The 17,279-nt window shown below is 46.0% G+C and overlaps 1 protein-coding gene across 2 annotated transcripts in view; it reads left to right on the top strand.

Annotated features, from left to right (window-relative positions):
* The window catches only part of LOC139553735 (AT-rich interactive domain-containing protein 1B-like), a 398,895-nt gene that overhangs the window by 166,119 nt on the left and 215,497 nt on the right, over positions 1-17,279 (top strand). The window lies entirely within an intron of this gene.

The following is a 17,279-nucleotide window of genomic DNA, read 5'->3' on the forward strand; positions in this document are numbered from 1 at the left end:
CCACATGAACACTACGCCAAGCTGTTGTGACTGGCACTGCCTACACAAGTAGAAAGGCGCACCTTAGATTAGGCTCTACTACACTAAGTATCGTTAGAGCAGACCTCCCCCCCCTCCCCCATCTATTTCTCCATCCCTTGCTCATTAAGATAGGAATGATTAAGGGGTGTGAGTGGAGGAGTAATTGTGGAGAGTGTGTAAGACCAGGCAAAACAGGAGAGGAGATGAGGAGAGGAAAAGACAGAAGAGGAGAGAAGAGGAAAGGAGAGAGGAGAGGAAAGAGGACAAGTGGAGAGAGGAGGAGAGAAGAGATTAAAGAAGAGAGGAGGAGAGGAGTGGATGAGAGGGATGGAGAGAGGAGGTGAGGTATACAGGGGGAATATTCAGAGCTGTATTCTGCCTCATACACTCATTTGGTTTAATTAGAATGGGGCTTGGAAGTACCCTCTGCTAGTCTTTAAGGTAGTCAATATGGAGGAAGTAGAACAGCACAGGGACCATCATACTCACATCCCTCCCTCTCTCTTCCCCTCTTTCTGTCCCTCTCATCTTCTGCCTTTCTCTCGTTCTCTCTCTTTTAACTGTCCCTCTTTACTGAGGTATAACCCTCTGCTGTCTCACTCTGTCACATGCTGCCCATTCTACTTTTCTCTCTTCCACCCTCCCTTCATTCCCTCTCTCTGTCTCTGAACCAATATCAATTCAATTAAATTCAATTGAAGGGCTTTACTGGCATGGGAAACATATGTTTACATTGCCAAAGCAAGTGAAGTACAAAATAAACAAAAGTTAAATAAACAATAAAAATTGACAGTAAACATTACACTCACAAAAGTTCCAAAAGAATAAAGATATTTCAAATGTCAAATTATGTATATATACAGTGTTATAACGATGTGCAAATAGTTAAAGTACAAAAGGGAAAATAAATAAACATAAATATAGGTTGTATTTACAATGGTGTTTGTTCTTCACTGGTTTCCCTTTTCTTGTGGCAACAGGTCACACATCTTGCCGCTGTGATGGCAGACTGTAGTATTTCACCCAGTAGATATGGGAGTTTATCAACAAAACAAAAAAAATCTTTGTGGAGTTGTGTAATCTGAGGGACATATGTGTCTCTGATATGGTCATACATTTGGTAGGAGGTTAGGAAGTGCAGCTCAGTTTCCACCTCATTTTGTGGGCAGTGTGCACATTGCCTGTCTTTTGAGAGCCAGGTCTGCCTACGGCGGCCTTTCTCAATAGCAAGGCTATGCTCACTGCAAGTTGACCACCACAGGGCATCTTGGAGAAGCGTTTGATAGTCTTCAATATTGGCATTACTAGAGACTTTAAACCTTTTTTGTAAGAACATAAAATATGGGATTGATTTTTAAGAAATGTAGCTTAATTAATTTGATTAATATTATGGTGTTTCTATTCCAAGAAAAACAAAAAACAAAACCCTCAGCGTTTCCGTTATGATGAAATCGGAAGATATAGCGCTGTACAACGTGACGGTCGGGAGTAGGCTACAGTACTAAGAGCATAAGAGGATTGGAGGATTCTAAATTAATATCTAAGGGGCATACCATTTCCACACCCTAATTGTAGTGTAACCAATACCCAAACGGAGATTCAGTGAAAATAAAAATCTCATTAATTTATCAAGACCAGTCCCCATGTTGTTTCATAGCAACACCAAACGATGCTGAAATAGCTATTGCTTCAAATCCTATTGCTTCTAACTTCAATATGCTTTTTAAATAAATAAGGTTGGAACGGAAAATACGGCACTGCACAACGTGACGGTTCGGAATAGGCTATAGTACTGGGCTATTCAGCTAAAATTCAGCTGTGTTGTGCGGGCACGCGGGAGACCGGGGTTCAATTCCCTGATGGGGAGGAAGGAGTAGACTGTCCTTGTAAATAACAATTTGTTCTTAACTGACTTGCGTAGTTCAATAAAAGTTACACTAAGAGCATAATATTTCTACACCCTGATTGTATAATTGTAGTCTAACCAATTTATCAAGACCAGTCCCATTGATTTATCAAGACCAGTCCCCATGCTTATCTCAGAGCAACACCAAACTGTGCTAAAATAGTTGTAGGCTATTGCTTCAAATCCTATTGCTTCTAACTTCAATATGCTCTTTAAAGAGAGATTATTTTGTTTTCAAATAACGTAAAATGAGCGAGAAAAAAGCCATTCTTGAACATGGGGTGAGACATTGTTACAAATTTGTAAAAAAAGCCAGATTATTATTTAGAATGATTTATTTATGTTTTTAGAGGGAGAGAAACCAAAATCCTATAGTCATCTCATGGATCTCTCAGTCGAGGAAGGCACTGGTATTGAACCAGCATCTGTAGCAGCACAGCTTGCACTGCAATGCACTGTCTTAGACTGCTGCGCCACTAAGGCACTGTACAATGTGGCTGGTCGGGAGTAGGCTACAGTACTACAGAGACTCTGTAGCAACTTGGTACCCAAAAGCATAATCAGTGCTCTAACTCACCCGTGCGCTGGTCTGGAGCAATGATGTAGTGACACAGGGTACCGTACTAAACCACAAATTACCTCTAAGTCCTGCAGCATAATCACAAAACTTTTAGGGGAGCAACCACTGTACATAGTCAAAGCTTTCCTTAAGTTTGGGTCAGTCACAGTGGTCAGGCCGGGTGCTGCAGACTGTTCTAGTGCCCTCGCCAATTCGTTGATATATATGTTGAAGAGGGTGGGGCTTAAGATGCATCCCTGTCTCACCCCACAGCCCTGTGGAAAGAACTGTGTTTGTTTTTTGCCATTTTTAACCTCACACTTGTTGTTTGTGTACATGGATTTTATAATGTCTTATGTTTTTCTCCCAACACCACTTCCATCAATTTGTATAGCAGACCCTCATGCCAAATTGAGTCAAAAGCTTTTTTGAAATCAACAAAGCGTGAGAAGACTTTGCCTTTGTTTTGTTTTGTTTGTTTGTCAATTAGGGTGTGCAGGGTGAATACATGGTCTGTCGTACGGTAACTGGTAAAAAGCCAATTTGACATTTACTCAGAACATTGTTTTCACTGAGGAAATGTACGAGTCTGCTGTTAATGATAATGCAGAGGATTTTCCCAAGGCTGCTGTTGACGCATATCCCACGGTAGTTATTGGGGTCAAATTTGTCTCCACTTTTGTGGATTGGGGTGATCAGTCCTTGTTTCCAAATATTGGGGAAGATGCCAGAGCTAAGGATGATGTTAAAGAGTTTAAGTAAAGCCAGATTGGAATTTGTGGTCTGTATATTTTATCTTTTCATTGAGGATACCATCAACACCACAGGCCTTTTTGGGTTGGATGGTTTGTATTTTGTCCTGTAGTTCATTCAACGTAATTGGAGAATCCAGTGGGTTCTGGGTCTTTAACAGTTGATTCTAAGATGTATATTTGATCATGTAAATGTTTTTGCTGTTTCTTCTTTGTTATAGGGCCAAAATGATTAGCGAAGTGGTTTACCCCATACATCTCCGTTTTGGATAGATAACTCTTTGTGTTGTTGTTTGTCTAGAGTTTTACAATTTTCCCAGAAGTGATTAGAGTCTATGGATTGTTCAATTACATTGAGCTGATTTCTGACGTGCTGTTCCTTCTTTTTCCGTAGTGTATTTCTGTATTGTTTTAGTGATTCACCATAGTGAAGGCTTAGACTCAGGTTTTCTGGGTCTCTATGTTTTTGGTTGGATAAGTTTCTCAATTGCATTCGTCATCAAACATTTGTCATTGTTCTTAATTTTCATCGGTTTTCTGTTTGAAAGTTTTAGATTTGATAGGGAAGCTGAGAGGTCAAATACACTGTTTAGATTTTCTACTGGCAAGTTTACACTTTCACTATTACAGTGAAAAGATTTGTCCAGGACGTTGTCTAAAAGGGATTGAATTTGTTGTTGCCTAATAGTTTTTTGGTAGGTTTTCCTTGTGATTTGATGCCTCATGATTGAATATTCCTCTGTTCAAATAGACTGTGATTTTGCTGTGGTCTGATTGGGGTATCAGTGGGCTGACTGTGAACCCTCTGAGAGACTCTGGGTTGAGCTCAGTGATAAAGTAGTCTACACTACTACTGCCAATAGATGTGCTATAGATGTACCTACCATAGGAGTCCCCTCGAAGCCTACCAATGACTATGTACATACCCAGCGTGCAGCAGAGCTGCAAGAGTTGGGACCCGTTTTTGTTGGTTATGTTGCCGTAGTTGTGCCTAGGGGAGCATATGTGGAACGGAATGCTGTCTGTCTCTATCTCTCTCCCGTCCCTCTATTTCTATCTCTTCCAGCATTCCCCCTCTCCATCCATCTCTCCTTCCCTGTCATCTCGATGTCTCTGAACCTCCATCATGAAAGTGTTTTTTGTAAATGAGAGATTGCATTGATGTGTCGGTCTGTGTTTCCAGAGTGGCTCAGTCTCAGCCCCCACTACACATCACCACTACACGTCACCACTACACGTCACCACTACACGTCACAACTACACGTCACAACTACACGTCACAACTACACGTCACCACTACACGTCACAACTACACGTCACAACTACACGTCACAACTACACGTTACCACTACACATCACCACTACACGTCACAACTACACGTCACCACTACACGTCACAACTACACATCACCACTACACGTCACAACTACACGTCACCACTACACGTCACAACTACACATCACCACTACACGTCACAACTACACGTCACCACTACACGTCACAACTACACGTCACCACTACACGTCACAACTACACGTCACCACTACACGTCACCACTACACATCACCACTACACGTCACAACTACACGTCACCACTACACGTCACCACTACACATCACCACTACACGTCACAACTACACATCACCACTACACATCACCACTACACATCACCACTACACATCACCACTACACGTCACCACTACACATCACCACTACACATCACCACTACACGTCACCACTACACATCACCACTACACATCACCACTACACGTCACAACTACATGTCACCACTACACGTCACAACTACACGTCACCACTACACATCACCACTACACGTCACCACTACACATCACCACTACACATCACCACTACACGTCACAACTACACGTCACCACTACACATCACCACTAAACTACCAGGCATATCACATCTCATCGTTTGACATGCTTTAATGCCAGGGCTGCTCCGGGACCTTGATTATTCTGGATAATTTCCAACCGTACAAAAATATAGACTGGATTCTAATATGTATGTTGGTGTATTTTGTTTCTAGAACGCCCAGGCGTTCCCTCTTTGCCAGTGTGTGTGTGTGTGTGTGTGTGTGTGTGTGTGTGTGTGTGTGTGTGTGTGTGTGTGTGTGTGTGTGTGTGTGTGTGTGTGTGTGTGTGTGTGTGTGTGTGTGTGTCAGGAGGCAGCCAGAACCATTTTTGTCTCGTCTGTTTGATGTTGGGTCTGAAGCTCCTGTCATCTCCCTACTGGAGGAACGGAGGGTCGGGGAACTGGCATGTTATTGTTCTGATTGTGCTGGGTGCGTGCACACTGCGGAACCCTTTGGAGTTTGACTCAAACATGGGAATTACTTTAGTCACTTTTACCTCAATGATATCATTAACTACCAGTGGTTGTTGGTTTCTCCAGCTTGTGACAGCAGCTTCCAGACCTGACACCTGACTCTGGGCTCCAGTGAAACCCATTCTTCTAGTCTAGTCTGGGATTTCACACTCTGCCTACTTGTCGTTTCAGTCAGTACATGTTGCCCTGTGTAACAGTCCTGACCTGTTTTATGTTGTTTTTATGTGTTTATGGTCAGGGCATGTGTTTTGGGTGGGCAGTCTATGTTATTCGTTTCTATGTTGGTTTTGGTTTGCCTGGTATGGCTCTTGATTAGAGGCAGGTGGTTTGCGTTTTCCTCTAATCAAGAGTCATATTTAGGTAGGGCATTCTCACTGTTTGTTTGTGGGTGATTGTCTCCTGTGTCCGTATGTCTGTTCGTACCACATGGGACTGTAGCGTTTGTTTTGTTTCGTTTCGTTTCGATGTCGTCTGTTTTCCTGTACGTAAGTTTATGTTTAGTTATGTAAGTTTATGTTCAGGTTGCGTCAACGTCGTTTTCTTATTTTGTAGTTTGGAAAGTGTTTTGTTTCATTTCGTGTGCCATCGTATTTATAATAAAGATGGCTTATTTCCCTGAGCCTGCGTTTTGGTCTGAAGATCCTTCTCTCCTCACCTCTTCCGAGGATGAGGAGAGCGTCACCCGTTACAGAATCACCCACCACGCTAAGACCAAGCGGCAAAGGGAAACTAAACAGAGTAAGGGACAGGAGAGAAAGGATTTCTGGACATGGGAGCAAATAATGAATGGAGAAGGTCCCTGGGCTAAGGCAGGAGAAAATCGCCGTCCCAAAGCTGAGCTGGAGGCACGGAGGAGAGCAGAGGCTACCGGGGAGAGGAACCGGAGCTATGAGGGAACGCGTCTGGCACGGAAGCCAAAAAAGCCCGTGAGTAATTCCCAAAAATTTCTTGGGGGGGGGCTAGGAGATAGTGGGCCAAGGGCAGGTAGGAGACCTGCGCCCACTTCCCAGGCTTACCGTGGAGAGCGGGAGTACGGGCAGGCGCCGTGTTACGCAGTAGAGCGCACGGTGTCTCCTGTACGAGTGCATAGCCCAGTGCGGGTTATTCCACCTCCCCGCACTGGTAGGGCTAGATTGAGTATTGAGCCAGGTGTCATGAGGCCGGCTCAACGCGTCTGGTCTCCAGTGCGTCTCCTCGGGCCGGCATACATGGCACCTGCCTTACGCATGGTTTCCCCGGTTCGCCTACATAGCCCGGTGCGGGTTATTCCGCCTCCCCGCACTGGTCGGGCAACCGGGAGTATTCAACCAGGTAAGGTTGGGCAAGCTCAATGCTCAAGAGTGCCAGTACGCCTCCACGGTCCGGTATTTCCGGCACCACCTCCCCGCCCCAGCCTAGTACCTACAGTGTCTACACTACGCACTAGGCTACCAGTGCGTATCCTGAGCCCTGTTCCTCCTCCACGCACTCTCCCTGTAGTGCGTGTATCTAGCCCGGTGCCTCCAGTTCCGGCCCCACGCACTAAGCTACCAGTGCGTCTCCAGAGCCCTGTACACACTGTATATTCTCCCCCTACTAATCCTGATGTGCTTGTCCTCAGCCCGGCGTCACCAGTGCCGGTACCACGCATCAGGGGTAGAGTAGGCTTTGAGAATACAGTGTGCCCTGTCCCTGCTCCCCGCACTAGTAGGAAGGTGCTTATCATTAGCACGGTGCCTCCAGTTCCGGCACCACGCACCAGGTCTACAGTGCGCCGTATCCGGCCAGAGCCATCCGTCTCACCAGCGCCATCTGAGCCATCCGTCTCCCCAGCGCCATCTGAGCCATCCGTCTCCCCAGCGCCATCTGAGCCATCCGTCTCCCCAGCGCCATCTGAGCCATCCGTCTCCCCAGCGCCATCTGAGCCATCCGTCTCCCCAGCGCCATCTGAGCCATCCGTCTGCCAGGAGCCTGCAAAGCCGCCCGTCTGCCATGAGCCTGCAAAGCCGCCCGTCTGCCATGAGCCTACAGAGCCATCCGCCAGACAGGAGCCGCTAGAGCCGTCAGCCAGACAGGAGCCGCTAGAGCCGCCCGCCAGACAGGATCTGCCAGAGCCGCCAACTAGACAGGATCTGCCAGAGCCGCCAACCAGACAGGATCTGCCAGAGCCGCCAACCAGACAGGATCTGCCAGAGCCGCCAACCAGACAGGATCTGCCAGAGCCGCCAATCAGACAGGATCTGCCAGAGCCGTCAGAGAGCCATGAGCAGCCAGAGCCGTCAGAGAGCCATGAGCAGCCAGAGCCGTCAGAGAGCCATGAGCAGCCAGAGCCGTCAGAGAGCCATGAGCAGCCAGAGCCGTCAGAGAGCCATGAGCAGCCAGAGCCGTCAGAGAGCCATGAGCAGCCAGAGCCGTCAGAGAGCCATGAGCGTCGAGAGCCGTCAGAGAGCCATGAGCGTCGAGAGCCGTCAGCCTGCCATGAGCGTCGAGAGCCGTCAGCCTGCCATGAGCGTCGAGAGCCGTCAGCCTGCCATGAGCGTCGAGAGCCGTCAGCCTGCCATGAGCGTCGAGAGCCGTCAGCCTGCCATGAGCGTCGAGAGCCGTCAGCCTGCCATGAGCGTCGAGAGCCGTCAGCCTGCCATGAGCGTCGAGAGCCGTCAGCCTGCCATGAGCGTCGAGAGCCGTCAGCCAGCCATGAGCATCGAGATTCGTCAGTCAGCCATGAGCTGCCCTTCAGCCTGAAAAGGCTGGATACCCAGAACTGCCCATCAGTCCAGAGCTGTCTCTCTGTCCGGAGCTGCCTTTCAGTCCGGAGTTGCCCCTCTATCCTAATCTCCCTCTCTATCTTCATCTATCTCTATATTCTTATCTATCCCTCTTTCTTGATTTATCTCTCTGTCCCGGTGCTGCCCCTTGTCCCGGTGCTGCCCCTTGTCCCGGTGCTGCCCCTTGTCCCGGTGCTGCCCCTTGTCCCGGTGCTACCCCTTGTCCCGGTGCTGCCCCTTGTCCCGGTGCTAGCTGTTTATTTAGGGGAAGGTAGTGTTAGGGTGGTCAGTAGAAGGGGTAGACAGAAGAGGGGAGTGACTATGGTGGTATGGGGACAGCGTCCTGAGCCGGAACCACCACCGTGGTCAACTGCCCACCCGGACCCTCCCCTGGACTTTGTGCTTGTGCGCCCGGCGTGCGCATCTTGAGGGGGGGGTACTGTAACAGTCCTGACCTGTTTTATGTTGTTTTTATGTGTTTATGGTCAGGGCATGTGTTTTGGGTGGGCAGTCTATGTTATTCGTTTCTATGTTGGTTTTGGTTTGCCTGGTATGGCTCTTGATTAGAGGCAGGTGGTTTGCGTTTTCCTCTAATCAAGAGTCATATTTAGGTAGGGCATTCTCACTGTTTGTTTGTGGGTGATTGTCTCCTGTGTCCGTATGTCTGTTCGTACCACATGGGACTGTAGCGTTTGTTTTGTTTCGTTTCGTTTCGATGTCGTCTGTTTTCCTGTACGTAAGTTTATGTTTAGTTATGTAAGTTTATGTTCAGGTTGCGTCAACGTCGTTTTCTTATTTTGTAGTTTGGAAAGTGTTTTGTTTCGTTTCGTGTGCCATCGTATTTATAATAAAGATGGCTTATTTCCCTGAGCCTGCGTTTTGGTCTGAAGATCCTTCTCTCCTCACCTCTTCCGAGGATGAGGAGAGCGTCACCCGTTACACCCTGCTCTCCTCTCCTCCACTGACAGCCAGCGATGCAGTCAGCCTTCTCTGTTCTCTGACTGGGAGTGGAGGGGTAACCATGTGGAAAGAGTGGGAGAGAGAAAAGGGGGACAGGGAGAGGTGAGGCAGAAGTGGGCTCTGATGCCTTTGAATCACAAGGTGTCATCAAATGTGAAGTTCAAATCTTAGATAGTGTTAGTCACACACAGACACAAAACTCCCTCCTTCCACATTCCACACATACATGTTGGTGTGATACCCCGACAGTGCTGGTCTCAGACTTTCATGAAACAAAATAATAAAAACAGAATTACCACTCTCTCTCTCGCTCTCCCTTTCCCTCTCTCTCTCTCTCGCTCTCTCCCTCCTTCCCTCCCTCTCCTCTGTTTTTCCTACATCGTCAGGGCTGCACTGGAGTGGGTAAAGAGCTTCAAGTTCCTCTGTGTCCAAATCACTAAGTACTTAAAATGGCCCACACGCACAGTCGTGAAGAAGGCGCAACAGTGCCTCTTGCCCCTCAGGACGCCTACAAGGTTTGACATTGGGCGTCGAATCCTCAAAAAGTTATACAGCTGTACCATTGAGAGCATCTTGACTGGCTGCGTCACTGCTTGGTATGGCAACAGCACCTCCCTCAATCGCATGGCGCTGCATCACTGGGGCTGAGCTCCCTCCCATTTAGGACCTCTATATCTGGCAGTGTGAAAGGAAGGCCTGAAAAATCGTTAAAGACTCCAGCCACCCAAACCATAGACTGTTCTCTCTGCTTCCGCAAGGCAAGCGGTACCGGTGCATCAAGTCTGACACCAACAGGCTCGTGAACAGATTCTATCCCCAAGACATAAGACTGCTAAATAGCTAACAAAATGGCTCCACGGATTATCTGAGTTGACCCTTGTATTTTATTTATATTTTTGCACTGTCTCTATGCACACTCACAGGACTCTACACACTCACACACACTGACACGCACACACACACACACACACACACACACACACACACACACACACACACACACATTCACTCACTCACTCACTCACTCACTCACTCACTCACTCACTCACTCACTTCATTTTCTCACACACACATAACATGCACACACATTTATACAGAATCTACACACACCCACACAAGCTCACATAAAATCATCCTGTACACTGCTGCTACTCTGTATATCATATATCCTGATGCCTGGTCACCTTACCCCTATACATATCTACCTCTATCACTCATTGTAAATATGGTATTGGAACTGACCCTGTATATAGTATGCTTACTTCTAGTGTTCTTCTTATTACATTTTCACACACACACACACACGCACGAGCACTCACGCACACGCACACGCATACACACATTATATTTTCAGCGTGAGGGAAAAGGGAAACAGAGAGGGATGAACCTGGTTAATAAACACAGCTCAGCTCCAATGGCACCTCTCTACTACCCCTCACACCAGGGGAGAGGAGAGGTGGAGAGGAGGAGGAGTGGAAAGGAGCAGAGAAGAGCGGAGAGGAGGGGGGAGAGGGGGAGAGGAGCGGAGGAGGAGTGGAAAGGAGAGGGGAAGAGAGGAGAGGGGGAAAGAAGGAGGAGAGAGGAAGAGAGGAGCGGGAGAGAGGAAGGGGAGAGGAGGAGAGGGGGAGAGGAAAGCAGTGGGGTAAGGGAGGAGGGGGGAGAGGTAGGGAGGAGAATAGTGGACTGTAACACCCACTCAGATCACGGAGAATAGACTTGAAGAAGAGAGAGAGAAAAAAAGAGAGAGGAGAAAGAAAGAGTGAGAAAACGTGTGTGTCTGTGTGTGTGTGTGTGTGTGTGTGTGTGTGTGTGTGTGTGTGTGTGTGTGTGTGTGTGTGTGTGTGTGTGTGTGTGTGTGTGTGTGCGTGTGTGTGTAAGAGGGTTTTAATGTTAAAGTGGGGCCCATATTGGCAACGTGCATGCCCCGCCCGCCTGAGGATCTGTCTTTTTTTCAGCCATCTATTTCCTGTGTTTGAGGTGCAAAATCCACTTGTCACTTAAATCTCGCTGGATTGATTGCTTTCATTTTACTCCTGGGACTCTTTCATGCTCTTTCTTGTGCCTGTCATTTTTTCCCGTTAACATTATGACCGCGGAAATGTTTGTAATGACCTGTTAAACACACCCCGGTAATGGCTGAAATGGTCTCAATGGAATACATTGTCTTTCCATTTACACTGAAGAAAAATATAAAGGCACCATGCAACAATTTCAAAGATTTTAGTGAGTTACAGTTCATATAACGAATTCAGTCAATTTAAATCAATTCATTAGGCCTTAGTCTATGGATTTAACATGACTGGGAATACAGATATGCATCTGGGGCTTGGATCAGAAAGCCAGTCCGTATCTGGTGACCACCATTTGCCTCATGCAGCGTGACACATCTCCTTCGCATAGAGTTGATCAGGCGGTTGATTGTGGCCACTCCTCTTCAATGGCTGTGCAAAGATGCTGGATATTGTCAGGAACTGGAACACTCCGTCATACACGTCGACCACGTCTGGTGAGTATGCAGGCCATGGAAGAACATTTTCAGCTTCCAGGAATTGTGTACAGATCCTTGCGATGTGGGGCAGTGCATTATCATGCTGAAACATGAGGTGATGGCGGTGGATGAATGGCTCAACAATGGGCCTCAGGATCTCGTCACGGTATCACTGTTCATTCAAATTGCCATTGATAAAATGCAATTGTGTTCGTTGTCCGTAGCTTATGCCTGCCCATACCATAACCCCACCACCACCATGGGACACTCTGTTCATAACATTGGCATAAGCAATCCGCTTGCCCACACAACGCCATCTGCCATCTGCCCGGTACAGTTGAAACATTCATTCGTGAAGAGCACACTTCTCCAGCATACCAGTGGACATTGAAGGTGAGAATTTGCCCACTGAAGTCTGTTATGACGTTGAACTGCAGTCAGGTCAAGACCTTGCTGAGGAAAATAGCATGCAGATGAGCTTCCCTGAGACGGTTTCTGACAGTTTGTGTGGACATTTTTCGGTTGTGCAGTTTCATCATTGTAACCTATCCTTCTCCTTTAACTTTTAATTCCGTCAATTGAATTCCATTGTAATAGGTCTGGGTGTAGCTGGTGCAGAGGAGTCAGGCGCAGGACAACAGAGATGAGTAATACATGTACATTTTCTCAAGACTTCCAAATACAAGTCGATAATACCGAGCCCACAATACGGACCGTAAATACAACAAACAGACACGCACAAAAACCATGGGGAAAACAGAGGGTTAAATCATGAACATGTAATTGGGGAATTGAAACCAGGTGTGTAAAACAAAGACAAAACAAATGGAAAATGAAAAGTGGATCGGCGATGGCTAGAAGGCCGGTGACGTCGACCGCCGAACGCCGCCCGAACAAGGAAAGGGACCGACTTCGGCGGAAGTCGTGACATCCATCTTCCATTGATTAGATATCTCCTAACATTTGCCACACATGAAGCAAGGCTCTATGACTGTAGCCTACTGCCGCTTTGGTGGCTTATGATTGGCCAACAACAAGCTACACACGCCACTCTTGTGAAAAGCAAGATCAGCAGCATAAATTATCTCTCTCTCTCTCTCTCTCTCTCTCTCTCTCTCTCTCGCTCTCTCTCTCTCGAGCGATTATGATTTTTCAACACCGATACCGATTATTGGAGGACCAATTTGATATATATATTTGTAATAATGACAATTACAACAATACTGAATGAACACTTATTTTAACTTAATATAATACATCAATAAAATCAATTTAAAATCAATTTAAAATCAAGTCTCAAATAAATAATGAAACATGTTCAATTTGGTTTAAATAATGCAAAAACAAAGTGTTGGAGAAGTAAAAGTGCAATATGTGCCATGTAAAAAAGGTAATGTTTAAGTTCCTTGCTCAGAACATGAGAACATATGAAAGCTGGTGGTTCCTTTTAACATGAGTCTTCAATATTCCCAGGTAAGAAGTTTTAGGTTGTAGTTATTATAGGACTATTTCTCTCTATCCCATTTGTATTTCATATACCTTTGATTATTGGATGTTCTAATAGGTACTTTAGTATTGCCAGCCTAATATCAGGAGTTGATAGGCTTGAAGTCATAAACATCGCAATGCTTGAAGCACAGCGAAGAGCTTCTGTCAAATGCAGGAAAGTACTGTTTGAATGAATGCTTACAAGCCTGCTGCTGCCTACCACCGCTCAGTCAGACTGCTCTATCAAATCATAGACTTAATTATAATATAATAACACACAGAAATACGAGCCTTAGGTCATTAATATGGTCAAATCCGGAAAGTATCATTTCGAAAACAAAACGTTTATTCTTTCAGTGAAATACGAAACTGTTCCGTATTTTATCTAACAGGTGGCATCCCGAAGTCTAAATATTGCTGTTACATTGCACAACCTTCAATGTTATGTCATAATTATTTACAATTCTGGCAAATTAATTGCAGTCTTTGTTAGGAAGAAATGGTCTTCACACATTTTGCAACGAGCCAGGCGGCACAGAACGCAAGAGAAGTGACACAATTTCCTTAGTTAAAAGAAATTCCTGTTAGCAGGCAATATTAACTAAATATGCAGGTTTAAAAATATATACTTGTGTATTGATTTTAAGAAAGGCGTTGATGTTTATGGTTAGGTACACATTGGTGCAACGACAGTGCTTTTTTCGCGAATGCGCTTGTTAAATCACCCGTTTGGCAGAGTAGGCTGTGATTCAATGATAAATTAACAGGCACCGCTGTCACGACTTCCGCCGAAGTCCATCCCTCTCCTCGTCACCGGCATCCTAGCCATCACTGATCCATTTGTCATTTTCCATTGGTTTTGTCTTGTCTTTCTTCACACCTGGTTCCAATCCCATCAATTACATGTTGTGTATTTAACCCTCTGTTTCCCCTCATGTCCTTGTCGGAGATTGTTTGTATGTGATGTGCATGTATTATGTTGGTGTGCGACGGGTTTTGTACCCACTTTTGTTATTTTGTACATTTTGGTTTTTGGAGTTTTATCAGCATTTATTAAACAATTCCGTTTTTTCCAAGTTCGTTCTCCTGCGCCTGACTTCTCTGCCACCAACACGCACCCATTACAACGGCATCGATTATATGCAACACAGGACAAGATAGATAAACTAGTAATATCATCAACCATGTGTAGTTAACTAGTGATTATGTTTAGATTGATTGTTTTTTATAAGATACGTTTAACCTCTCTTGGGTATCTCTTCAGCAGCCAGTGAAACTGCTGGGCGCCAAATTCAAATAAGGAAATACTCATTATAAAAATGAGTAAAAATACTCATTATAAAACAAAACATATTTTACATAGGTTTAAAGATAAACGTCTTGTGAATCCAACCACGGTGTCAGATTTAAAAAATGCTTTACGGCGAAAGCATACCTTACGATTATTTGAGAACATAGCCCAGTAGACAATTCATTACAAACAGTACCCAGCCAAATTAGAGTCAGAAATAGTACCCAGCCAAATTAGAGTCAGAAATAGAGATAAAATGAATCCCTTACCTTTGATGATCTTCATATGGTTGCACTTAGCAGACATTCATTTACTCAATAAATGTTTATTTTGTTTGATAAAGTCTCTTTATATACATATATGTTCGCGCGTTTACTTCAGTAATCCACAGGCTCAAACGCAGTCAAAACAGGAAGACAAAAAAATCCAAATTGTATCCGTAAAGTTCATAGAAACATGTCAAACAATGTTTATATTCAATCCTCAGGTTGTTTTTAGCCTAAATAATCGATAATATTTCAACCGGACAATAACGTCGTCAATTTAAAAGGTAAACAAGAATTGCTCTCTCTCTGTCGAGCGCAGTTTGAGTCCTAAGTCAATGGATACTGTAATGGCATTGAATAGAAAACTACAAAACCCCCCAAAAAACTACTTCCTGAATGGATTTTTCTCAGGTTTTCGCCTGCCAAATCAGTTCTGTTATACTTACAGACACTATTTTAACAGTTTTGGAAACGTTAGAGTGTTTTCTATCCAAATCTACCAGTTATATGCATATCATATCTCTGGGCCCGAGAAGCAGGCAGTTTAAATTGGGCATGCATTTCATCCAAAATTCCGAATGCTGCCCCCCACCCTAGTGAAGTTAATGCTAGCTAGAACCTTAGCTTGGCTTCTTGTTGCAATCGCATAACAGGTAGTCAGCCTGCCACGCAGTCTCCTCGTGGAGTGCAATGTAATCGGCCATGATCGGTGTCCAAAAATGCCGATTACCGATTGTTATGAAAACTTGTAATCGACCCTAATTAATCGACATTTCTGATTAATCGGTCAACCTCTACCCGAGTCCTATGACAATCATATCAGATTTGACCTGGACCTGTGACATTATTTAGAATTCTGGATCTAGACCCGATCAGGTCCCAGATCGGGTGTGGGTTATTCGGGTACAGGTGGATCTGTGAAGACCTCTAGTAGACAGAGTGTTGCAGCTCTGTTCCACCCATTTACTTAATGTAGTCATATATGTAAATACACTGGGTGTATTTATGCAAATGTTGCACATGTAATTTTATTCATATGAGCACAAAATAAAAATGTAATACCTAATGCAATTTGGAAATATATACAGTAAATGCCATTTTATAATGGCTGAATTCCTGAATTCCCACTAAAATCCCTGAACTCCATTCATTATTTGTAAGTGCCTGTAAAATGTTGTATGTACTATAACTCAGTCAATGTCTGATGGATTTAAAAAATGCAAAATGCAGTATCACACACATCACATATACACACACACATATATAGCTGCTATATACACTGAACACCTTCCTAACATTGAGTTGCCCTCAGAACAGCCTCAATTCGTCAGGGCATGGACTCTACAAGGTGTTGAAAGTGTTCCACAAGGATGCTGGCCCATGTTGACTCCAATGCTTCCCACAGTTGTGTCAAGTTGTCTGGATGTTGGCCTCCCGAGTGGCGCAGATCTAAGCTGTGTCACTAGAGATTCTGGGTTCGAGTCCAGGCTCTGACGCGACCTGGAGACCCATGGGGTGGCACTTAATTGGCCCAGCATCGTCCGAGTTAGGGGTTTGGCCGGCAGGGATGTCCTTGTCCCATCGCGCACTAGCGACTCCTGTGGCGGGCCGGGCACAGTGCACACTGGCACGGATGCCAGTTGTATGGTGTTTCCTCTGACACATTGGTGCGGCTGGCTTCCTGGTTAAGTGTGGATTTTGTCAAGAAGCAGTGCGGCTTGTTTGGGTTGTGTTTCGGAGGACGCACGGCTCTCGACCTGGTTGGGCTGTGTTTCGGAGGACGCACGGCTCTCGACCTGGTTGGGTTGTGTTTCGGAGGACGCACGGCTCTCGACCTGGTTGGGTTGTGTTTCAGAGGACGCACGGCTCTCGACCTGGTTGGGTTGTGTTTCGGAGGACGCACGGCTCTCGACCTGGTTGGGTTGTGTTTCAGAGGACGCACGGCTCTCGACCTGGTTGGGTTGTGTTTCGGAGGACGCACGGCTCTCGACCTGGCTGGGTTGTGTTTCAGAGGACGCACGGCTCTCGACCTGGCTGGGTTGTGTTTCAGAGGACGCACGGCTCTCGACCTGGTTGGGTTGTGTTTCGGAGGACGCACGGCTCTCGACCTGGCTGGGTTGTGTTTCAGAGGACGCACGGCTCTCGAACTGGCTGGGTTGTGTTTCAGAGGACGCACGGCTCTCGACCTGGTTGGGTTGTGTTTCGGAGGACGCACGGCTCTCGACCTGGCTGGGTTGTGTTTCGGAGGACGTACGGCTCTCGACCTGGCTGGGTTGTGTTTTGGAGGACGCACGGCTCTCGACCTGGCTGGGTTGTGTTTTGGAGGACGCACGGCTCTCGACCTGGCTGGGTTGTGTTTTGGAGGACGCACGGCTCTCGACCTGGCTGGGTTGTGTTTTGGAGGACGCACGGCTCTCGACCTGGTTGGGTTGTGTTTCAGAGGACGCACGGC

The sequence above is a fragment of the Salvelinus alpinus genome, chromosome 25 (genome assembly GCF_045679555.1).
Source record: "Salvelinus alpinus chromosome 25, SLU_Salpinus.1, whole genome shotgun sequence".
In the NCBI taxonomy this organism is placed as follows: domain Eukaryota; kingdom Metazoa; phylum Chordata; class Actinopteri; order Salmoniformes; family Salmonidae; genus Salvelinus; species Salvelinus alpinus.